This window comes from Rissa tridactyla, chromosome 1, assembly GCF_028500815.1.
Source record: "Rissa tridactyla isolate bRisTri1 chromosome 1, bRisTri1.patW.cur.20221130, whole genome shotgun sequence".
NCBI lineage: Eukaryota > Metazoa > Chordata > Aves > Charadriiformes > Laridae > Rissa > Rissa tridactyla.
In genome coordinates, this window is record NC_071466.1 from 35,536,336 (window position 1) to 35,561,757 (window position 25,422).

The 25,422-nt window shown below is 40.7% G+C and overlaps 1 protein-coding gene across 6 annotated transcripts in view; it reads left to right on the top strand.

Moving 5' to 3' along the window:
• The window catches only part of ENOX1 (ecto-NOX disulfide-thiol exchanger 1), a 380,407-nt gene that overhangs the window by 64,617 nt on the left and 290,368 nt on the right, over positions 1-25,422 (top strand). For 5 of the 6 annotated variants that reach the window (XM_054206709.1, XM_054206718.1, XM_054206658.1 and 2 more), the window contains one exon: positions 11,403-11,476. The gene's annotated coding sequence lies outside the window, so the exon portion shown is untranslated. Of the gene's footprint in view, positions 1-6,103; positions 6,124-11,402; positions 11,477-25,422 lie in introns of those variants that run through there. The other variant, XM_054206669.1, reaches the window with a different exon arrangement.

Below are 25,422 nucleotides of genomic sequence, written 5' to 3' on the forward strand. Positions count from 1 at the left end.
TTGCTGAGTTTGCGTGCAGAGCACTGCCCAGGTTACCCTGAAAACTGCAGGATAAAAGGAGCTTCTCACATCTTTAGGGCTTTCTGGCAGGCAACGTCTTCTGCCTCATGGTCATTTTGGAGGTGATAAAATGCTGCTTCATATGGGCCCCTTCTGCATCTGCTCCTTTTCCTACCCCTGTCGCATATCCGCACCCATGCAGTCCGTAGACCTGCTTCTTGGCCCCCAGCGCCTTCCTGCCGATCACCTTCCATCTTTTACAGCATCTCAAGCCGCTCTTTGAACACCATCCCGCAGCAGTGCGTGTCCAACCCCTTTAAACTATAACACGGCGGCCAGTTTTTCTCTGCGCATAGGTTCAGACTGACGGTGGGTCGCTTTTACTAAGGCAACCTCAGTTTCAGGTGCAGGTGGACTGCAGGGACATGGCTGCCACTTTATTACCTCAACTTTGTCACCAGAACTGGGAATTAGCAGCTGTAACGGTTAAAGGATAATTCATGTTTTATGTCTCTTATTATCTTAAGACAAGAAAGAAGGAAAAATCTGAAATGTATAAGCATTTAGAAGGATTGCAGATGTTGAAGATTCTAATATTTACTTTCTCTTAACTCCTTTGACAAAGAAAGAAGGTAGGAAAATAGTAATTTGGGTTCTGATTTGGAAAGTTCATTGGAGAAGGGGAAGAAATCAGGGAGAAATTATGTGAATAACTCAGTCAGTGGTGTAAGCTATGAGCTGTTGATCACTGTTTTGTTATGCAGACATAGATTTCCATTAATATTCCTTCTTTTGAAAAACACAAATCCTGTCTCTGCTGTTGTATGCTTAATTGAGCACTTGAGGCAAAAAACCACCCACAAGAACAAAAAAAACCAACCCAAAACAACAACAAAAGAAAAACCAACCAAAAAACCCTATGGCATGCAGATCTGTTCTACAGATGATGATGTTACTTTAAAATCTTTTCTAGAAAAATTGCCCCCTGCTATACATCCATAATACGTTCTCTGAACTCTTGGACCTCTCCATGAAGTGGGTAGAAGAGGTTTGGTCTGCGTTACAGACTGCGACTGCTGTGGGACAAATGGAGTTGCAATGGGCTGAGAAAGCTAGTGTTACACTTGAAAGCACTTTCTTCCGAAATTATTTTTTATATATAGATATATATATATAGTTAAAAACTAATATTCCCCGGAGAGGAAAACCAAATCCACAATTAAATTGAACAGTCATTCCTTAAGAAGGCTTCTGTTATTTGCGGCTTAAGTGTAACAGAAAACAAAGTATAGTAACACAGACTCTCAACAAGATTTTTTTAGCTATAAAATGTCAAAGCCTCTTCAAAACTTAAGAGTAAACTATTGCGCAGCTTTAAAAATGAGTAACATAACTTTAGGAAAACACTGTTACCCTGCTCCTTGTAGATCAACATGTGGCAAGATTATTTCAGTGGAAATATGTGCCTACAGGCTATTTATTTTTTGTGTTTTGTTTAACACCACTTGGCATCTGAGATCAAGAAAGCTTAAACCAATTATGAGTAGCTGGTGCAGCAAAAATGACGATTGATACATTTACAACACAGGGTCGATTCTTCTGGCAATGTTATTTTATTAAGGCGTGGAGCAAGGGGGAGCAGGGGACATCGGGCGTATGACTTCATAGCACCGAATTAACACAATACTCTGACCATGTACAGATGTTTCTTCCCTCAGTGCAATCAGTGCAAGACACACTGATTGCAGCACACCAGCTTCAGAGAAGAGACGACTGTGCGGTTATTGCTAAGCCTATTTCCCTCTTCCCTTTGGCTTATTGGATTATTTTATACAGTGGAATGATAGGAATTTAAAAATGAAAAAGTGCTGTTGAGTCATCTAGTCCATCTTGTAGCTAATGCAGGATTGTTCTCTGTGGATCTTCGTCCAGTTGGCTTTAGATGTGATTGGACTTCAGCCAATTTCCTTTGTAAGATTATTCTACAATAGAATACACTTCATTATTAGGAATTTTTTCCCTGTCAGCCTAAATTTTACTTTGCTCAGTATAATCACATTACACTTAGCTATAGTTTCCTGAAAATCCCTATTAAAAAAAAATCCTTAGAGTGTGCATCCTTCCAGAGCTTGTAGATAATTATCATATTTCTCTTTCAATAGTGGCTTTAGTCAAGCCATACATATTTAGTTATTTTAATATTTTCTCATAAATCAGTCTTCCTAGATTAATGGTGACTTTTATTACTGCTATCATTGAGCCAAATCTCAAATTCTTCTATTTAAAATTCAGCAAGAAAAGGATGGGCTGAATAAAGACTTACAGATTAGATCATGGTGTCATTGAAAACCCATCCTTTGAACCCCTGTTTGTGACTTCAGATCTGTCTGAATGCCAGCTCTCCTGAGGCAGACTTCAGCAGTAAGATTTGTCTCAACTACCTTGAGTTATCTACAGTGTTAAGTGCCCACATCAAAGCTACTGTCCCTAGGTTCCTTTTATGATCATTGGACCCTATAGTTGGGTGCAATTCATCTAAGCTATTTTAGAAATCCACATTAGGATGAGAGGAATGGAGCCCTAGAGGCACCTATTTCTTTCTCTCAATTAAGGGTAGCCCAAGGTGATGAGCTCAGATATTGACATCTGCAGTTAGTGAGACAAATCTCCCCTAGGTGCTAAAGTCTTGGAGATGAGCATAGAACAGCTGTGGTGGAGGGTCACCTGATTTACATCGATCAGTCCCTCTGTCCTGGACTTCAGACTTCCTTGGGTATTTAAAGATAGGGTCTGTGGATGTTCAGACTTCATGGTTCAAGAAGTCAGAAGTCTCAGTGCTGTCCATGGCAATGCCACCAGAGCTTGGAGACAGCACCAAGGTGCTTTGGCACTTAAAGAGGCTAGATGCATTGTGTGTCCTGAGGCGATTCCTAGCACATTTGAATGGCATTAGGATTCAACACAAAAGCGTGATGGTTACATTGAAAAACAGAGGGGTGGATAAAAGTGCCTTTTGCATAGACATAGAATCACAGAATAGCTCAAGTTGGAAGGGACCCATAAGGATCATCGAGTCCATCTCCCTGCTCCTTGCAGGACAACCTAAAACTAAACCATAAGACTAAGAGCATCATCCAGATGCTCCTTGAACTCTGACAGGCTTGGTTCTGTGACCGCTTCCCTGAGGACCCCGTTCCAGTGACTGACCACCCTCTCAGCCAAGAACCTTTTCCTAGTGTCCGATCTGAACTGAAGCAGGTGCAGCATTTACCTGGAGGGCAGGAGATCTAGATGACAGATACATTGGTTCTCAACGCCGGAGGCCTGGGTTTTGGGCTGGAAGAAGCCTATGGTCAATGTCTTTCACTTTCCAAGGCCTCTAAAAAGATGGCTTTTATATGACAGATGCCTACTGCTCTCCCCTCCTCTATTAGGTATTTGTTCTCCGCTGACAGCTTAGTGCTCCAAATCCTAACCGCAGCCCTAGGCAGATGCCTGCTCAGATGCAGTTCTTGCCTCTTGGCTACCCATAGGTTATAGTTTGCTCTCCATGCAGGTGTAATCATTCCTGGTTTATACTGGAGTAACTAGGAAAATAAATCAGCGTCTGCCTTTTGTTCATTAGTAAAAAAAATAATAAGTTAAATGTATTTTCCCAGTGGATGGTTACTTTCTGTCAGACTTTCTGACAAAATATGCTAAGCCTCTATTCCCTATAATTTGTATATAATATCCAGGAAAAAACTTTGTTCTAAATGCCTTCGGAGGGCAAACACCAGGGAGGGAGAAGAGCTGTTGAAATTGAAGGATAATATCAGCACAAGATAATATGTTTATTAATTAGTCCTGAATGAATTCAGACTGAAAATTAAAAGAAATTTTTCAAACATCCCAAGAGGCGAAGTTCTGGAATAAACTCCAAATGTACTAGTTGAATATAAAACCAAAATAACCTGAAGACAGAATTTGATAAATTTAGGGAAGGTTTTGTGAGAATGCATAGAAGCATTTACAGAGGTTAAAGGAAAAAAAACCACAAACACGCAATATGAAGTCATAGTGTTACCAAAGGGGCTAGAAAGGAGACTAGCCACTGCTCATGTGTTTGCACTGTCACCCATTTTATGTTTAATCCAGGCAACAGATGCCAGAAGGTCCCAGTCTGAGAGGGCAGTGTAAGAAATTCCTTGCTCTTGCCAGATCCTTGGAACTGGGGATGTCAGCTACCTTGCCAAAACACGTTTGGGACATTGGTCTTGGTCTCTTGGTGGTGGTGTTAGGAAGGGATTGTGTGATGTGCATGTGTCTCTGTGGAACAGATTAGGAAACTAGACAAGACCCAGTTCGTCCTTCTGAGTAGTCTATTCCTTCAATACTACAGCGCAAGCACTGTACCCAGACTTTTCCCAGCTGGAGCCTGTGCTGAAAGCTTGCCAGGCGACGAGGTTCTGCTCCTAATTCACAGTAACTGGAACAAAATGCAGCTATTCATACAGACACGCAACTCTCGGAGACTACAGGCCTGCCACAGCATACAGTGCTTCATTTTGACGCTAGCAAACAGACAGGGTTGTCTGTTGGGACATTTAACTTTGAAGCATCACCATACTGGAGATAAGAAGGACTTGGAGGAGTGTGTGTTGGGCAGTTATTTTTAGCTACCGTTTCTTAAAATTGCTCGGCTTTCCTAATACTGTTTTATCATCGTTGTGGTGAACTAATTCTGCCACTAGCCTGTCTGCTAATAATCCTTATCTTGATAAGCTATTCCTCATTATTTCTGACTTTTCAGAGAATGACATCTTGGTGCCTGTCTTCCACTTTTAGCAGGAGGCATGACTGACTGCTTGGAAAGGCTTCCTAGACTCCTCTCAAGTTGTTTGATCCTGCTTCTCTTTCACAGCTCCAGCTTCCAATATTGTCTCCTGAGACAAGAGGGAATGTTGGCCTTTCTTTTCTGCAATGCTAAAAATAATGTGAGCAAACACCTGTGAATTGCAGCTGGCACCCATTACAATAGGTGTCCATTGAAAGGAAGACATGACGGTCCTCTTGTTTTTTCTATGGAGTTTTTGACCCACTTGTGATTTCTGAGGCTGGACTTCACTCGTTCTCAACGGTTCTCAATGGTTCCTCTTTTTATGCAGGAATGAGATATCATAATGTTCAAATATTGTGGTGCTAGATGTTAGTTAAGCACCTTCCAGGACACCTGAATGTCCTGGGCATGCTGAACTGATCCATGATGTCCTCAACAGGTTTTACTCTTGAGAAATATGATCTGTATTCAACTTACTGAAATCCCTTTTTACATTCCTTGTGATTATCTGAACGGGGTTTTCCCAGCAGTTGTCACTGTAGTTAAAGAAGGGAAGAGTAAGAGATTTATTGCATCTGTTGCATTCAGCTGCTGACCCAGTCATTCACTAGGGTGAAATGATGCAGCTTGGTGCTTCTGCCATTCTTTTAAAAGGAAAAAAAATAAAATGTGCATTTTCCTTGCAGAGTTTCTATTCCAGCCTCTAGACTGCAATGATGGCAGCGCATTTCTGCAGATCTCAGGCCCCCCGTAGAGACGCAGCAAGGTAGCTTGGGCTCTGTATTGTCAAAGGAAAGGAGCGGCCGTGTATTGTGTGCCACTTCGGCCTGTGTCAGAGCAGATGAGGACCCTTCCCCTTCAGAAGTGCCTGCCACGATCAAGTTGCTCAGTACTTTGTACTTTCACAGAATGTTTTGGGTTGGGAGTCATCATAGAATCATAGAATTGGATGCTCCTTTTGAGACAGACTTTAGAGCAGTGAGTCGTTTCTCGCACTTTCCCGCAGGTCAAGGAAGGAGGGCATTTTCTGCCATTAGAAATTAGCTTGCTTTGAGTAGTAAAAGGTCTGCGTTCCTATAAACCTCCTAATTTTTCGTTTTTTCAACAGGGAGCGTGAGCTTGTAGCAGCTTGCCAAGAAGCTCAGCAAAGAAAAGATTTAACTTTCTAGTCCACCTCACTGTCAGTGCAGGATAGTCTCAGAACCGTTTGCTGTTACTGATGATGCTCCTGTCCAGTATAGGTACTTTGTAACAGCGACGGGTGAACACCCTCACGGCGATGGGTGGCAGGAATCTGCTAGCAGGTAGGGATGTGGGACTGGGTGGACTAGCTCTGCTTCCCACCTGTTTTGTTAAAGCAGCGCACCCTGACTTTAAACACTGATGTCCCCAGACGGATAAAAAAAGCCCCCACAAAGTAACATGCAAAAAAAAAAAATGTTTTATTGCATTATCATGTAGTACACTCCATTGCACATGTCAATGATGGTGTGCAGGTTAATATAGTTTATTGAAGCTGTTTTATTAGACTGAAACTGAAATCTGTACAGGAGGCTCTTTTTTTACCCTGAAATCTATTAGATGTTGCATCTTAGGGGAGCTATAAGAAGATTGACTCCCCAGAATAATCTTTTCCTCCCTATTTCAGGGAAAAGTTAGAATGCTTGATTTTACTTATGTTAATTTGTATAATTTTATATGGGTTCAGGAGAGAAGAGAGGAGGTGTGAGATGAAGCTTCCTTAATTTGCCTTCATTAACTGCATCAACTGAGAATCTGTTGGCCTCAATGTACAGTCGAAAGGGGAGATATTTTTCTGTACTTGTAGATTTATATTATAAAGAACAAACTTAAAATAGGGATGGTAATGATGGAACCTGAAAGAGTTACTCTAAGAAATGAGATATAATAAAGAAAGGCTTGACACGTTCGATTTTTTCCCAGATTTCAGTCTTTGACTGAATGCGAAGCCAGAGAACCCACCATCTTGCAAATCTGAATAATAATTAAAAAAAAAGATGTAAAAATGAGAACATCCTGCTTTGTTAAATAATGCTACCTGGCATCTAAAAGTGATACAGAGTTTTAAAGATATCACCCCTTAATTGTCAGTGATACAAACCCAATTCTAGAAAAATGTTATAAACGCTCACTCTAATGTATATTCATTTGCAGAGAAATAAAAATGTTTTCCTCAGTGCCTGACACATACTGAAGATTCAGTGTAACAGAATGGAAGGGATTTTACAAGTTAATGCCTTTAAAATTAGGAGATCACAATACATTTCTGACATAGTGTTTCAACCTGGACTCTTATTTTACAGTTCGGTTAGTTCTCAATGCAGAAACTGCAATCCCACGATGCAGAGATTTGAGAATCTGGGTACTGCCCAATGTAGTCATTTTGCTTAAGGCACTGAGCAAAACTTGTGTCTGGCTTTGATAGTAACAGCAATTACTTCTGTAGTAAAGCGAAACATATAATGGATGATATAAAATAAGAGTTGAAACTGTTTATCTATTAGACTGCTACATCTGGGATTCTTCTCCTAGCATAACATAACCGAGAACCACCCGAGAGTGTTACTTGAGAGTGTTTGTTTGTTTTCCTTTTGCGGTCCCAGGGCAAAAGTTCCTTTGATTTCCTATGAAAACTTGAATTCTGTAGAATGAGATGGACACCCTCCAGCTGGAGAATTGTAGGCCAAATAAAGAGCATGTAAAAGAACTGGGAAACAGCACCCTGGACCTTGTCCATCACAGAAACAGTGATATAATCCACTTCAGCCCCAAGGCATCACTAGTTGGCATCTATCCTCTGATAGATGTTTTCCGAGAAAAAAAGGTGTTTAAAAGGAGATAATCATGGTGCTTCACAGTCCTCTTTCTCTATTGCATCTGCCCAGCCTAAATAATAAAGCCAAGATCCAGAAACTTTCCACCTTCTAGTTTCTGATGTGCTTACTGCGCCGTGTTCTTTTCCATGTGTTTTTTCCCAAATTAAAAATTAAAGAAGTTCCGTTTATTTTTCCATAAATTCATAAAGGGTGATTGTGGTTTTTAGCTTCCTTGACAAAACACTGAAAATGCATTTTTTTTTTTTCAAGTAAGTTGGTGAAAAGAACTTTCAGTTGTCAGGGGGAAGAAAGGTCTAGAAAATGTTGGATTTTTCATCGAAAATCATTTTAGCTCATAAGGCATTCTTTCCTTATCTTGACGAAAAGAAAATGATCGGATCTCTAGATCAATAATGTCGAAAGCAGCAACAGCACTGATCATCCCTGATGCATGTTGGTTTCTAATGTGCTTTCATATCTGAGCAGTTCCTCGTGCTGTAAATACCAGCCTGACTTGCACTCAGGCTTCAACTTCAGATCAAGCAACGGCGAAAAAATAAGGGCTGCATAAATGCAGCAAGGCTTGGAAATAACAATTTTTTTAAAAACGCCAGTATGTCAAAACATTGAAGGAAAATATTGAAGTGTACCAGTGTGCTTCCAGTTTGTCTGTTGCGGAATGTTTTTTCTATTGAATAATCACATCTTCTAGGGTCTGAAGCGGTGGTTCATTGTATGTAATGCATTGTTGTCGTGCCCCAAGGCATTAAAAAAAAAGAGATTGAAATTATCTGGAGGAAACCAAATCGCTTTATTTCAAAGACAAATTAGATTGATCTATCTTACCAGTCTCCATAGATTTCATAAGCACGTTACTCGTTGAAGTGGTATCAGGCTTTTTATATATTATAGCAATTTGCATACGTTCATTAAGCTGTGCTTTGTAAAGCATTCTGACAGGGGCGTTTGATGAATCCTGTCATGAACTGCATTGTTTCTTTACGTGGAACAATCTGTTAAATCATGCCTTTGTCCTTCAGTTTGTCAGAATCGGTAAATGAAGCAGATGTTAATAACTGTGGGAGGGTTTGGGGGTTTTTCGGTGTTTGCAGAATATGGGATAACTGTGAAGGGCATGATGTCTCTGTGGAAGAGACAGCTGGTGTTATTAAAGATAGAAAGTGTGCTAAAAGTAAAAACTTTCCCTGGCATCTTTTAGCAACTCTGTGAGGCTTTTTGGAACAGTCAGATGGGTGGTCACTTCAAAAATAATCACTGCCAAAGTTATTCACAGCAAATCATGTGCATATACTAACATACAATTGTTCTTAACTTTGGCTGCAAACATGCTGTCACAGAGCTATCTCAGCCATGCAATAATTCATTACGTTTCTCTATAAATATGTCATAAGAAATTCTCAGGCCAACAATGTCTCAAGACGTGTCTTTGAGCAATATCGTTTCATGCATTATCGCGCTAGTAGAATTTCACATTCGGCTGGTGTTTCGAAGGTTACCTTTACGACACAAGTTTTGCTGGACCTGACAGTTCAGCCTTGGAATCTACTACCCGTCGTGAAGGTCACTTAGCTGAAGATGTTCCAGCCGGGGAACAGCATGCGTGTAGGTGGTTAACTTGCTTCAACTGATGGGTGGTAGCTCCTGTCAAGGTGTCATAACATGAGTGCTTGTAGTCAGGCCTTGCAAGTGAAAATAAAACATGTGCCTGTAAAAGCGGTAAGAGATGAGGGGGATAAGTAAGAGGGGAAAGCAAAGCATGGGGATGAACGTATGTGGAAAAACTGTTACAAGGCTAGTTGATGGAGAAGGAAATGCAGAAAAAACAGAGGGCGTTACTGTAGAAAACAAAGGCTAAACTTTGGCCACCCTCTGATCTTGCAGATTTTTATTGGTATTACCTAGTAAATAGCTCCCGCTCCTATTAGAGGCGATATTTGGCTGATTTTCACATTAACTTTAATGGCATTCTCTTTGTGTTTTCTCTACTCCTTATTGTGGAAATCTCTTTTGGGGAATTGAGTAGGAGATGCAAAGGGCAGAGATGTAGTGGTGTTGCTCGTGCCTCTGTGATGGAATCTGAGCTTCTGAGCCTGGCTTGTCTGCAGTTGACATCAATAGCAGGGACGGCAACATAGTGCGTAGAATAAATAATCCTAGAGGTTGTCATGTTTATAGAGATTGCCTGAAAATACATAGAGAAGACCAGCGAGGGATTTCTGTAGTTGTTGTTCTTGCACGTGAAAGTAGGCAGCAGCTACAAATCAACGAACTGTTTTGCTTTTGTAAGAAGAATTGGCAGAATCTTTCATGCAGTTGCTGGATAAAAATTTCTACTGCTTCTGTTTCTCAGAACCAGCCTTATCTTTCTGTCTGATTATCTTGCAAAAAATGAGCAGTGGAATAATTATCCATGCTGATATTTGCATTTTGTCTCTCTGCTTGAAAATTACCAGCTCACAGAAGGGAACAGAGGGAGTCTAGGACTCCTTCGGTGGGCCAAGCCTTTGGAGAAGAAAAATGCCTGCTCTTCAGCTGGAGCACAGAGGTGCTCCCAGATAGGTGACCATTGATGCGTAGTGGGTATAGGCTGTTCTGTAACTGATTCGTCTTAACTCCACTGGGGTGATTCACTTTGCCTGCACTGGGAATCCTGCGGTGGGTACCAGTGGTGCATCTGCAAGCAAAAGCTCAGGCAAAATTGTGGGGAACGGAAAAAGGCAAGACTTTTTCTAATGTGGACTCTTAATAATTTTTTTCTAAGAGCTGTGTCTGTGTGGCAGCACTGTGCGAAACAGTGTTTCCTGCTGCAAAATTCAAAGATGCTAACGCTGCCGCAGAAATACTCAATACAGCATGTACTCATGATGGTGAAGCTGATGTGGTTATCTCAGAAGTCATTGTCCAGAACAAAGATCGGACCACGTCCATTTGGACACTTGAGCTATTTTTTCCTCTTCTTTTTCCTTCCTTTGTGTTTTTCCATGGTCTGCTGAGCCAGTTTCTTTCTCCTGATGCATCCTCCTCCTCTTTTTTGCTTTCTTAAAGACATCAGACTTATCAAATGCTTTATGCTCAGGGTCACTGTGTGAGAATCGCCAGGAAGATTTACAGAGACTCTGGGACTAATTGTGATTAGGTGCTTTACATATATGCTTACAAAAATGTACATCTAGAATTCCACACCTGTAGCAGAACTGACATGTTCAGCACTTTTGGACAAGAGCTAATGCACATAATGATATCCTTGATTTTTCATGTGGTTTCCCTATTCATGCCATTGTCTTGCTGCAAACTAAAGGCAGAATATTACTTAAATGTATATAGGGATACTTGTAGTTTCCTAAATCATTTATATTTTCTGATATGCCACTGGCAGTTTTGCATATTCAGTATGTTGGTTTTGTTCTTTCATTACAGATAGTTGTAGCAAAATTGCTATTTGAAAATTTTACGTGTTTTCAGAGTTTTCTACTAATTTTGAACTTGTATGTAGATGTTGCCTAAGAATCTAGACAACATTATATATCTTAAACTTAATACCCTATGAATTGTCATACTATCATTGTTATCACCCACAACATTTCTCAGGTGAGGCACAACTTTAGGACTAGCTCATAAACTCATGTCTAAATAGTAATTTTGCAAAATAATATTTTTTTTTCTTTTATATGCTTAAGCCATATACTTTTAGTGACTTTTAAAAATATATATTATCTCCTTTTCAGATCTTGGACTCTGAACTTGAATCAATTCTTGGTTATATACTTCTTGAAACTTGGAGAGTATCTGCAATAAATAGGTACGTTTAATGGATACATTCATGTTTCGTGTTGGGTGATATGGAGTGTGTGTGAGTTTTGTTGACAGTTTAATGCTGAACTTCTTAAAGCTCTTGATAAATCTCAGCTGCCATGAATGGGACAGTATGATGGATCTTTGCAGGTTGAATTTTCAATAGCCCGTGATATATGTATGGCAGAAATTGGGAAGGGTATGATGCTCACAGTTACTCAGAGAGAAACCTGTAGCCAAACTTACAAATTTAACTTCAGACTGAACAAAAAGATGAGTCTCCATGAGCAAGTAAGAAGTTTTGGAGGTAAAATCACTTAGTCAGAAGAATTAGATCTACCCTTGATCCCCCATATTTAAGGCTGTGCTTTAACTGTTTTTTGGTCTGTGTTTGGTTTTCTTTGTAACTCCTAAAGGTACAAATGTGACTAAATACTGGAAGAAAAGGGCCATGAAAGTTGAAAACTTGGGCATACTGCAGTTCCTGGAAATTTTCAGAAGTATTTCACTGAAGCTAGTAACGCACTTAGAACATTTACAGAAAATATTCAGGCAGTTTCAGACACACATTCTTGCATACAGGAAAGCAATTTTTAGGTGATTTCTTTTTTAAAAGTCAGGTCACACTTTATAATGCTTGAAACTCTGCTGAGCTACTAGCAATGGAGAAAGGGAAACAGAAGATTTGGAAGGTTTTATTCTTTCGAAAGGGTTTATGGACCTAGACAACTTTTTGAGTTTCAGCTCTACAGAGGAAAAAGGTTTCTCAAAGATATGGATGTAACAGTTGAACTTACCTTGATCTGTATGAGAAACTTCAAAGAGATTTATAGTGGGGGAGAGCTGGAATTCTTCTTATGGAATAAAATCCAGGACCAATTTTTGGGGTAGGGGACCCCTCCACAAAAACGGGTAAGTTGCTTGTTCTGTAAGAATTAAAATGCAAACTATTTTCATAATGTGCTTCATCCATAGGTCCCAACATGTTTAGTAAAAGCAGGAGAATAACCATTGTCTCCATTTTATGTATGGGGTCAGGTACCTTCCTGGATCTATGATTGTGTTACTGCTGGATGTCCTGGATGTTCAGACCTGTGTCCAGGTCTGTCAGAGGGTCCTATGTCTAATGATCCTCTCAGAGTGTGTGCAGAAGATCTCAGCAGAGCTTCTGATTGTGTTTCCTTAATATTTCTCAAATCTATAGAAGTGCCTTTACTTCCCTGCTTTTCATCTATTCCCTCTTTGTGACGTGTTTCTTTGGTCTCATTTGTTCTGCTTTGTTTTCTCTTTTGCTCCTTTATTTTGCTTTCCCTTGGGGTTTTTTTGTGGTTTTCCTCCTCTTTTTAATTCATTTTCAGTCTCCGGAGGTTGGCAGCAGTAGGATCTTACACAAGGAGAAGCTTCAGAAAAAAAATCATAGCAGAATGAGCTTCTCTTTTACTGCCTCTCTAGAGAGCCTGCTGTAAAAGGCAACTTGCTGTCATTCCTGTAAGTTTTCTTTTGCAGTCAGCTCTGCTGGGTGTCCCCTTTGTGCCCTGTGAACATCTGTGTTGCAGCTTATGTCTGAACCCAACTGGAGAACAAATGTGTGAACCTGCTTCTTATTTTGAGCAGGAGGCTGCTGCTATTAGCAGGGCACGTGGCCTTGGTTCACCTGCGACTTCTAATCCCCATCTGGGAGCGAACCAGCCCCCTGTCCTTGTCCATGGGGCAGCGTGTTTCCCTGCTTCCCTCAGGACGCTGCCCGATGCCTGTCGGTTGTCAGCATTCATTTTCTCCGTGATTTTCTTCCCAAGACATCATGCAGAAAGGAAGAAAGCTGTAATCGCTGTAGGACTTCTATGGCACAGCTTACTTTCTATTGCTCCTGGAAACTTCTCCCTGCATGCACACAGTCATGCAGGCACCACCCAGTAGCACCACCCTTATACATAAGGAAGAAAGCTTCAAGCTCTGAAATATTTAGGCTCAGGGGATGCCGGAGAAGATGAGGAAGCCCCATTCTCTGGGCTTTGCTCAGGATTCCAGGAAGAGGCGACAGTGTTTCTATGCTTATTTTGGACATGGCATAAGACAGCACGTTGAGCATAAATTGTGAACTTTACCTCAAACAGACTTGCTTTGAGCAACTTTTTACTTTAAAAGAAAAAAAAGAAAAAGAATAAAAAGAAGCAGCAGTGCTGCCCTGTTTGCAGAAGCACTGTCCCACTTGAGCGTGCTCAGCAAGGTTTGAAAAGCGTAGGTGATGAACTGCAGTCTTTGCGGCATGTGTGTGCCACCGAGAGAAAAACGAAATCTGTTGTGTCAAGTTGGCTACGGCTTATGCTCGAAGGGTTGTTGTGACGAGCCCGGAAGGTGCGGAAACTTTTGGGAAAGATCAGGTGCAATGGCAGAGAATGACTGTAACTCTTGCGGGGGAAGGAAGCTGGAGGATTTGAGGTCAGTCTAAATCGGTAGCCATCAGCTGGGAAAGGAACACGGCTGATTTAGCAAGAGCGTGCAACAATTCAGCAACTTCTGTCAGATGCTTGTGTTGGAAGGACTCAGAAATAGCAAATCTTTCTGGCTGACGTTAACTGAAGTGACTACTGGGCAACCTTGTTTTCCTTCTCTTTCAGTAAATGAGCTCCCTTTTGGCGGAAAGGTACGTGAGTTTCAGAGTTTTCCAAGCCAGGTTAGAAAAAGTTGGGCCCTTTCTTTCCAAAACTAACCATTGTGGCAGTCCCAGGGCGCCACAGATGTCCCTATGTGTGTGAATCCCATGCAGGCAATGGCCTCCCTTGTTCATTCGTGTATGCACTTGTTACCGAGGGAAAGGTTGGTCTGGCTGATTGTACGACTGGGAGTGCTAAACAGCTAAAATTCCTAAACAAAAAAATCTGGTCCTCTTTAAACGTTGGCGGACAGATATCTGTCTCCCATCTGTGGCAGCCTATGCCAAATAGCAGAAGAACTGCAAAGTTTGTGTTCTGAAACCTTGGAGAAATAACTGGCACGCTCCGAGTTATATTTTTTTAAACTACACGCAAATCTGAAACATTGAACACAGAAACTAACATTAAATTGTGACAAGCAGGCAGAAGCTGGGAAGTTCAGCTGTAAGGGTTGCGCCTCCTCTGTCCATACGGCAAAGCTCTGGCGGAGGGCGTGGAGATCCCTGGCACTGCTGTGGGTTAACAGTAGGCATCGGTTGTCCACCGGGCAGGCAGACCCCTGGCTGTCCCCTGCAGCTGGGTCACCCAAGGCGTTGTACGGCCTGATGTAGCCGGGAGGAAGGTGGCTAGGAGTCTTGCAGGTGTGTATGGCTCAGAAGATCCCCCTGGAGGTGTTTTCTTCCCCTTACAACCAGAAAGGTTGTACACCACAGCGGACAGTGCCAGGTTTGAACGGCTGTTTCCTCAAGCAACCCCTTGCTGGAGTACTTGAGCAAGGGAGCTGTGTTCAGGGGAGAGGGAAATGTGGATGAAACAGCAGGCTCTAACTGCTCTGTTTGCTCCTTGGGGACAGGGAATCATAGAATGGTTTAGGTTGGAAGGGACCTTAAAGATCATCTAGTTCCAACCCCCCTGCCATGGACAGGGACACCTCCCACTAGACCAGGCTGCTCAAAGCCTCTTCCAGCCTGGTCTTCTAGGGATGGGGCATCCACAACTTCCCTGGGCAACCTGTTCCAGTGCCCCGCCACCTCATAGTGAAAAATTTCTTCCTGATATCTAATCTAAATCTACCCTTTTCCACTTTGAAGAAGCTGCTCCAGCAAAAAGCTGGGGTTGTAACAGCTCTCAGACAGCCCTGAGCCAGCAGTTACATACAGATGCTTTGTCTAGTCTTGTTCTTGATTGGGGTTTCATCCAAAAAGGACTGTGTTGCTCTTAGTGAGCTTTGGAGCAGCCCCATGGAGCAGCTGGGAAACAAAGCGGGACTGTGCATCAGCCAGTGCCAACTGGGCAGTAGCAATTTGGTTTGGTTAGAGAAAGTGTCAGCTTTTAGTGGTGCCCTGTTCATTTTTAATTTGCTTCCCCATCTAGGCACTGCACTGTCTTTAGTAACGTGCATCTGCTGTGTTGTCCCTTCTATTTATCAAAGTTATGCAAAGAAGTTACACATTGAAACACTTCCCTTTTCTGAACTGCCGTGGCGTTGCGACCACTCGTTTCCCTTTGCAGTACTAGAAAATGTGTGTTTACAGCAGGTGATTACAAGGATGCCACTTTGGTACCTGGGAACCAGGGAGCAATGTCTTCTTCTGATTCGCTGGAACTGTCGTGGCTGAGTCACGCTGCTAAACGTGCCGTATGTTACCAAGTAACACACGGTGTTATTAATTGAGGATGTCAGTAGCATGTTACACAACTGTCAGACTTAAAAATTAAAGCACTAATAAGGAGCTTTGAAATAGTTTGGTTTCAAATTGGTTATGGTTTATAACACCAGTAATTCTGAATACAATTTTAATTCCAAATGCAAGAAAATGAAGGAAAATGAAAGCAGTCCTTCTGCTTAAATGGCTTAATGACTTTGAGTATTTAAGAAAGTGACGGTCTCCTTATGATGTGAGTGTGTTTCGTCCACCTTACAGTACTCGCCTAGCTGGCTGCCACCTGCAAGAATCATTTCTTTAGACCTCCTGAAGCTCCATTGCGGAGTTGCTGCCTGTCACCACATGCATGGGGTGAAGATGGTAAATGTCCGAGTGGGTTTTTTAATATGAGCACTCAAAAAACCAATGCCAACAGTGAAGAAGTGCATACGATCTGCTGTTGATCCTGTTGTGCCTTTTTACTGTGTTTGCTTGAAAAAGATGTTTCCCAATTGGAGAGGCAGGGGCACACTCGTGTGTGGTGCTTTCTGTATAGATACTAATCGCTCCTCCCGCTTCCCGTCCCCGTGCATCCCGGCGATGCGTATCGCTGTTCATTGCACAATCATCGGGTCTGTCATCCTACCCGTACATAAACCGTGTGGTAGCCAAATGTGGCAACAGGGGAACGAAGTATCATTATTTTGTCAAGACAAGATACCCAGCGCAGAGTATCATAAATTGATCCCAGGAGGACAGACCTAGAATATAAACTGTAGTGCTTTGAATATATGCATGTTGTAATTGTATTAAACGCTTTGCAGCAATTTGTATTGTATTACAGCTGACAAAGTATTTTACCTCCTAGTAACTAACTAATGTAAATAGTGTTGATATTTTTCTTTTCCATATTTATAATTACATTAATTGCTTTGCGTATTAATAACAAACAGTTAAGTGTCAGAGCCCAAGCTGTAGCTGCCAGTAATCCACAAGCAACTTGTTTGCATATTCAAAATATGAAACTGAAGAGTAATTGCCCTTTTTGCAAGCGTATATCTTCATAGCTTAAATTTTACATAGAAAAGCCCATTGTGTTACCTAAATATTGTCATGTTCAATATCAAATCTAGTGCTAATAGAACGTCTTTCGGAAATGAAGAGAAACTTTGTGCTAAGAGATCAGAAGACATCTGATGAGTAAGAAATGAATAGCTCACATTAGCTAGCTAGGAAGTAAGTTAGCTTATTTCCAAATAAAGCTAAACTTTGAAAAAGATGTTTCCTTTTTTTGAAAATACCCTTTTTCAGAAAGCAAAGCTGGAAGATCCACATGCAGTGCAATTTTTATTTCTGTAATGTGATTTAATTGGGCTAAGAGTGTGTCGCAAAGCAGCATTCCAGGAGTGACTGAATTTTTCAAACAGGAGCTTTTTTGTTGGAAAGTTTCCAGAGAAATAATCTTTCTGCATTGGTATTTTGCACACTTTAGCATTGTTATTCTTAGAGACAGAGCAAATTGTGATTTCAGCATAAATCTGCCTAAAACTTCAGTTAAAGAAAGCCTCCTCTTCAGGTTTCTTGTTTTTTTCCATTTTTGTTGTCTCTGTAATGACGATGCTCTATTTGTGTTGAACTCCTTGCTGGAGACCAGCATTTAATAGAGCTGGTGGTTTCAAAAGTTTGCAAACCACTGGTGTTTGTGAGGTCTGCAGAGTAAAGAGTCAGTTCCAACTTAATATTGCAGATGTATGCTGAACTATCCGGGGAAGAGCAAAGGTTGATTAAATTCACAAAATAAGGTGATTCGTAGTTTTCTAAATATGTCACTCAACCTAAAATTAACTCAATTATTTACCAGTCACACACATGCTAATGAATCCTGACAATCTCAATCGACCCGCTGCGATGAACTTCACTATCACCTAATATTGTTTCCTCTGTATTTTCCCTAAAAGGAAAGAGTGATTGCAGCATTTATCACATGCAAAGCAAAAGCGCTCAGGGATTTTATTATTTTTTAATACCTGCAATTCCAGGGCACTAATAAATTAATTAAATTTAATTAGTAAGGCTATAAAAGAGGCACTTCTTTTTGTGAGGGTGTCTCCTAAAGTTTAATCCCCCAGAGATTTCACGTGATAGTGATGAAAGTGTCTGCTTCTAAGTCAGCATCAATCATATTATTTAAGAAATAAAGCTGAGGTTATCTTTTCATGCAAAATCTGACAAAATTATAAAGACATTAAGATAATACAGTAAACATGAGTTATTATTATTTCTAATGTTAGAATCACCTTGGAGAGGTGTTTTTTATCTGTGTGTTACCAGTAGCTATAAGAAGTATGTAAGAATTTTTTAAGTTAGCCAAAATCTTAAATGGGTTTATCTACATTCCTGCTAAATACAGAAAATTATTTGAATAAAAATGTGGTTATCCTGCATTTGTACTTGAGTTATGGGTAAATCTCCAAAAGGCTGCCCTGGATTACGAAATAGTATCTCTCTTTCCCTTCACAAGGCTTTTCCCCCAAAGCTTTACAAAATCCTGGATGAAAATCAACATTGATCCATAAAATAGACATCACTGTAGCGTCAACAGGGTAGGGAACAACAGCTGAAGAGATTTCTGGCCTATGGTTATTTCTGTCAGGAAAATGGAGCTAGATAAAGATATATATATAATATTTAAAGCTGCTGGGCACTGGCAGGCTGTTTGCAGACAGCTGCATGTTCAGCCTTTTTGGCTGGAATGGTTAAGGGGCTAATTAAGTGGACAAGTCAGGTCTCAGCATGGCCTTAGGGGGAAGTCTGCCCTGCCTCGGCTTCCCGTGAAAGTTTTGGCAGAGATGGGTTTGTAGCTGGAGCAATCTCATTGTGAGCTGTGGTGCTGGGTCTGAGATGGGCTTGCTAGAACCCATTTTACTGGATTTTACTCAGTCGCTGCCACCCACAGAGAAACATAAAAAGTTAAAAAAAAAACCCTGCAATTTTGAAAACTGAAATTAAGTCATCACATTCAATTGAATTTCTTTCTGGGTTGTTCCATATTATTACTGAATTTGTTTAGATGGTTACTTGTTTGATTTTTTGTGGGTTTTTTTTTTTAATCACTTCCATGGTTTTCTTACTTGATTCATTCAGTGACATCAGTTATAGTGACCAGTTGTTTCCGTGGTGACAAATTGCAGTGTTGGAAGCATCCTTGAATGAATCAGGTAAGAGAAACAGATCAACTAAAAATGGAGAAAGTTCACTTGCAAAAATAAACCAGGAATATTTGGTAAAGTTTGCAGGAGAGTGGCTTGGAAATCTAAAAATTAATATAATATAGCTGAGTTTTCAGTACATCCAAAGAAGCCAGCATGGCTAATTTCACAGTGAAGCACAGAGGAATCTGTCCTCATCTGGTAACTGCAACCAGCTGGAGAACACTTAAAATAGATTAGAAAACTCCATAGTAAGAGTGAGCGGATTTAACTGCAAGAAAAAATTAAAGCTTCTTGTTTATCCGCTCCACTATCACAACTGCCATCACAGTTCACTGTGATTAAGGTCTATCTCCTTACCAAATTGCATCTTAAAAGGATCTTGAGTACTTCTGTTATATCACAGATCCAGTTCCAATTCCACACTGGTGCGAGCCAGGAGCAAGACCACTGAAGATGATGGATTTGTGTTGGGCTGATGTAAACGCAGGTGAAATCTGATTTGCTTTCAGTATATGTAGCAGGGAGCATAGTTCCAAATTAGGAGGCCCCAAATGATACTGTTGTATGTTGTACTGTATCATCATGGATTTAAATAGTATTTGGGGTACATGCTAATAATGACAAAAAGACCCTCGATGTGTACAGTGACAATAAGAATTAATTCCACTCCCGTCATGACAACTCTCAGAGGGAATATTTTGCCTTGCCTAGGCTCAGACGTTATTTCCAATAAGTACGGAAATAATGGCTCACAGTGCTGCAGAGCGTTAGGAGATCTCAAGGGAAATCTCATCAGATTATGTGATAGGTTTGAAATTAATCCATGTCCCCACTGTATTTACACAATATACAATTCTCTCTCTGATGGCTTATAAGGAAAGGTAAACGCTACCATCCTAAATCAGCGAGGGGACTTGCTGCAATACATTCTCTCGGTAGAGACTACATTTCTTTCCAAGTTGATAGAAGCAACTCAGAAAATAATTACATAACTTTCTTACACTGCAGACGTATTGTTGTCTGGTTTGTAACCTCATTATGCCACATCATCATCTTTCTTGCAGTTCTCCTTGCCGCCAGTTCAGCAGACAATAATTTTTTACATTATCCCTATAAAAAATCTGAAAGGGAAAAAATCGTTGAGAACTGCTTGCTTCTAGAGTTGATATTGCCTAGCCATAGACCCATCCATCCACCTTGTCACTCGTAGATTGCTCTTTGGTGAAAGCTTCGTTACAGAGCTGCTCTCACCTCTTTGCACATTGGTTTGGGATTCTACCAGGCTTTGCCTGTTCAGGTGTGCAGAACTGTGTCATGTTAGGCCAAAACCTGTCTTCTCACCATCTTTCCCCAAGGAGCAAGGGATTATCATCCGTGGAAGAATGTACACTTCACCACACTCGTAAGCAGTGAATATCTCAAGAAGCATATGACAAACTTGCCAGCCCATGGGTTGTGTTTCTTGAATCCTGCCTGCTCTGGAGGACATAAGCCAAAAGCTCAATTGTGAATCCTTATAAGAATTTAAGTATGCAGGAAAGATGTTCTCTAGTCAAGAAGTCCTAAAAGGACTGGAAGAGGAATGGTCTTCTTCAGTGATCCCTGTCTACTCTGAAGCTTGAATAAGTGCACTAAGTGGTTTTGGAGACCCAGTGAGAGGTAAGTTAAGACAGTGTGAAATGCTATATGAGATGTGCTAGTCTGGCCTAGACCTTTATAGCAAAGTGACCTTCTACATTGCTTTTGTGAACATGGAAATAAAACAGGGGAGACAATGTGCATTTCTGCAGCTTCTCTCTCCTCTCACTCATTCAGCTTCATTTGTATCTGGCTTCCACATTTAGCTCCCAGTCTTCCCTGGGATTTCCTTCCCATTGTAAAATCCATCCTTTCTCCAAAGGTGTTTTCTTTTCTTCTTTGTAAGCTCTTTCTTTTCCTCGAAGATTCAACAACCCAGTGAAGAACCTCTAGGATCCTTTCTGGTGACTTTTCTTCTTCCTCGGTAGTCTGTCTACAGACAGCCTTACAGTTCTTCTTCCTTATTGTCTGTGATTGCCGTTATTCTTAAGAGGACCCATCTCCTTTTCCTTCCAACAGCCTCTAGTTCTGGCAGGCAAAGGGTTGAACAGGGAATGCCCTTTCTATCTTTCTGCAAATTTGTTAGGTTCATGTAAACATTTGGTACAAACAGTGGGTTTGGTTTGCTATAAACTCTAGTTCTATTTAGAGCCACTTTTTTTTCCTTCTCCATTTTGATAGACTGTTGGATCAGCGTATCAGCAGTCACATCTGACACTAGTGTCAAAACACAATAGATACCTGGCTCACTTTAATTAATAACATAGAAAACAAGAGAAAACCCACATAATAATTTATTTCCTCTAATAGTAATGCTTCCAGATTCCAATCGTCTTTATCAGCTTTAAAAACCATCTGAGTATATATTAGAATCTCGTACATTTTATCTGATAGGTACAAATACAAACACCTTTTCTACTTGTTATTCATGGTAGCTGCATTTTGTATGTCATTTGTAATTGTATTTTTCGCTCATATGCATTGGGGGAGGAGAAAGGGCTATATAGCGCTTTCTTTATTCTTGTTCACCTTGCTGAGCCAAAGCCGTTAGAATGGGGCTTGCACCATCCAAAGAGCTGTACACTAAATTCCAATCAATTAATCACTGAGATGACCGAAAAGGAAACATAGATTGGTGATACGGCTGCTGCTGACAGCGCAAATACAAGACAGTGAAGTTGAAGCAGGAGGATCTGAGGAATCATTATGACTGGTAACGGTGTTTGAGATGGAAAGAAATCAGGTTGTTTCAGAATCAACGTTAGGTTCGTAAATGACAGTCTAGGGAAAAACAATTGTTATTATTTATCAACTGAGCTTGTTTTCAGTTGAATTGTTTGGGCTTTTTAAACTTTATATGCTGAGAAATTAATAATTTAAGTACACCTCTTCATGCTTTCTGAAGCATTGAAAAATATGAACCTGAATAGTGTATGGTACTTAAAAGTGTGTTTCATATAGAGGTATTTATCTATTTGTCATGTGGAAGAAAATCAGTAATCTTTGTGCACCAAAACTTTTATACTGAATGTTTTTTGAAATTTCATTATGTAGAAGCCCTATGGAAGCCGTGCTGTTCAAAACATTTTTGTTTTCATGTACTGTAATGTTTATTTGTTCAAACAAAGAAATGCTTATCTGTTGAAAAGATAGCAGTGATAAATTACTTCAGCTTTCATGCTTACCTACTGTTTTCCATTTGGCATTAAATTCTTGGTTGAATCCCAGAGGTAGATAGATCTGAATTCAAATGTTACCTTGATGCCTTTTTTAGCCAACCCCTGTGACCTGATGATAAAAGGAAATTTAGTCGTCTAAAGGACCATCCTTCTTGTATAGTTTAAACCCCATTACATACCGAAAAGGTTGCAATTTTTACCTTTTTCTCTGAACTGTATTAATTTTCAGAGGATGTACAGGACCTCTACCTTTACTGTCACAACAACAGCACTTTAGATATCAACAGCGTAACTATCTATTGAATCTAAATAGCATGCAAATTGAGCTTCCCATACTCATCCTACCTCATTATGGGTAATGCTGAATATGCTCTGTTAATCCTTTTGAAAAATTATTGACTCCTGAATAACTTTCTTTTACTACTATAAATCATATCTTCATGTTTTTTTTTTCTGTCATTGACTTTTAAGTTCAAGGGTCTGTTTTATTTCTCATCAGAAAACAAATTTCTCTCTGTGCTTAACATGAAGTATTCCAGGCTCGTGTTTTCCATTTTAATGGAGGTTCATCAGTCTCCCTCGTCTTCTCCTCACTGAATAAATGATCCTTATGCAATGCACAATGGGAGCATACAAAAAGAGAAGAGTAACAAAACAGTTTAAAAAGCTAAAAGGCAGCATGCCATAAGTTAGCTGTTTTAGCATATTTGAATTTGTAAGAAAAAGTAACTGGGAACTCTTCCCTTGTTTGCCAGTCTTTACCATGCATCAGTTGATAGAATAATTGTTATTTACAAAGTAGCAACATTGGCCTTCAAATAGGAATCATAGAATCGTTTAGGTCGGAAAAGACCTTTAAGATCATAGACTTCAACCATAAACATAACACTACCGAGTCCACCACTAAACCATGTCCCTAAGAGCCACATCTACACGTCTTTTAAATACCTTCAGGGATGGTGACTCCACTACTTCCCTGGGCAGCCTGTTCCAATGCAACAACGCTTTCAGTGAAGAAATTTTTCCTAATATGCAATCTAAACCTCCCCTGGTGCAACTTGAGGCCATTTCTATCACTTGTTACTTGGGAAAAGAGACCGACCCCCACCTCGCTACAACCTCCTTTCAGGTAGTTGTAGAGAGCGATAAGGTCTCCCCTCAGCCTCCTTTTCTCCAGGCTGAACAACTCCAGTTCCCTCAGCCGTTCCTCATAAGGCTTGTGCTTTAGACCCTTCACCAGCTTTGTTGCTCTTCTTTGGACACACTCCAGCACCTCAATGTCTTTCTTGTAATGAGGGACCCAAAACTGAATGCTGTATATCCCAGCTGACTTTTGAGGTCTGTATCTTCATCTACATTTTAGCTGGTCCATATTGGTTGCCCATTGAAGGACTGTAGACATCTGCTTGTGAAGGAAATGAAGTTTCTCATGCTGCTTTGGGAGGAGAATTTCCTGCCCTGGGATGAACGAACATGTGCACTTGGCCAAGCACTTAACATCAACCTGTGCCAGTTTCTCTCTGATGAGTATGAAGGGAGCCTGAGCTGCCTGGGTCTGATGTGGACAGTGATGTTTTGTCTGATGAGTCCAACCCAGTGTGTCCAGAGATTCCTGCCTGCTAGTTTTTCTTTTGATAGGCCAAGATTTTTCCAGAGCAATTTTGTGCCATTATTTTTGTCACTGCTCTTCCTTTTGTAATGCCTTCTGATACGGATCACAACTGAGACCCTCTTTCCTTATTCTGGCTCAAAAGATTAGGAGTCTTGTGTTTTGGTATAGAGTCACACTGGTCTACTAACTAAAGTCCAGAGTTCAAATGTTTGGGCATGTTTTACTTACTCTACCACAAACTCATACTCTGGCTTTCCACAGGGCCGTGGGAGCACTGGTAATGGTGGTTGCTCATGTACTAGAATAGAATAGTTCAGTTGGAAGGGACCTACAACGATCATCTAGTCCAACTGCCTGAGCACTGCAGGGCTGAAATGCAGCTACTGTGCTACGTAAGCTGAGGTATGGGATGTCTTCTTTTGTAAGGTAAAATTCTGCTAAGCTCAAGAAAGTACTCTTTATTAGAATTATTATTAACATCATCACTACTGTTATTTCTAGATTCCAGTTGGGTTCTCTGCATTCCTAGAGGGATTGCCTTTAGTGTAAAATCCTACCAGGAAAGGTGCACTTCTAAATAATGAAAGTCAAGGATACATTTAGTATCTTGCAGGGCTGGCTCTACAGCAAAGGCAATATTACTGTTACTTCGAGGCCGTCAGAATTCAAACCCTTCCCATGTGGAAGAGCTGTTTGACAGAGTGATTTTGAAAATGCTACTTCACATTAAATGTAGCAGGAGAAAATTGTCCCCAGGAAGATATTATCTGTGCGTAGCCAGTAGTTTGGGAAGGAGCTTTTCCAGATATATTCCTACTCTTTTGAAAAAAATCTGTTTTCTGGAGTACATTAGCCTGCAGAGGGGAAGAAACGGGGAAGCTATTAATATGTTTTTCCATTTAAACACAAATGCTTTCTGCTAACTCTAACTGAGAACAGGAGTAGTTCTCTTTTGGCAAGCAAATGCCTGTTAAGGGCGCTTTGCTGGATGTGTTTGTGCTATTCTGTAATCTTGGTGGTCTGCACAAATGGGCACAGTCCCCAGAAGAATGACAGCAGGCATGAGGTAATTAAACAGAAGATCCACATTGGCGTGTTGGTGGAAGAGGAGAGCACACAGCTCACCTCCTGCCGATGATGTGGTTGACTTTCTTTGGGAATTATTTTCCAACCCTGCAGTCCTTCCCTTCGGAGAGGGCAGGGTTTTGGTGGTGGGAGTTAGAATTAGGGGGATTTTGACAGGAAGTACCCTCTCAGTTAACAGAGCTGGGCTACTGCAGTTTTTCTTCCCAAAGGAAATGTATATGTTTGTGTGTGTGTATATATATATATATATATATTTGATTTTATTGACAGTGTTTAGACTGGTTAATTTGAAATGTGCGCAGAGCAGGCAAACTGTATTTTCTGGAGTCTGAGAGCATCCTCTTTCTGGAAAAATCTTTCTGAAATTATCTCGTGGTGAGTAGAATTTGATCCATTCTATAGATAAAAGAGGCTGGTGTTCACAGATATGTTGATGAAGCGCAGACACTGTCATGTCTAGATGGTGTGACGAATTTCATTATACTC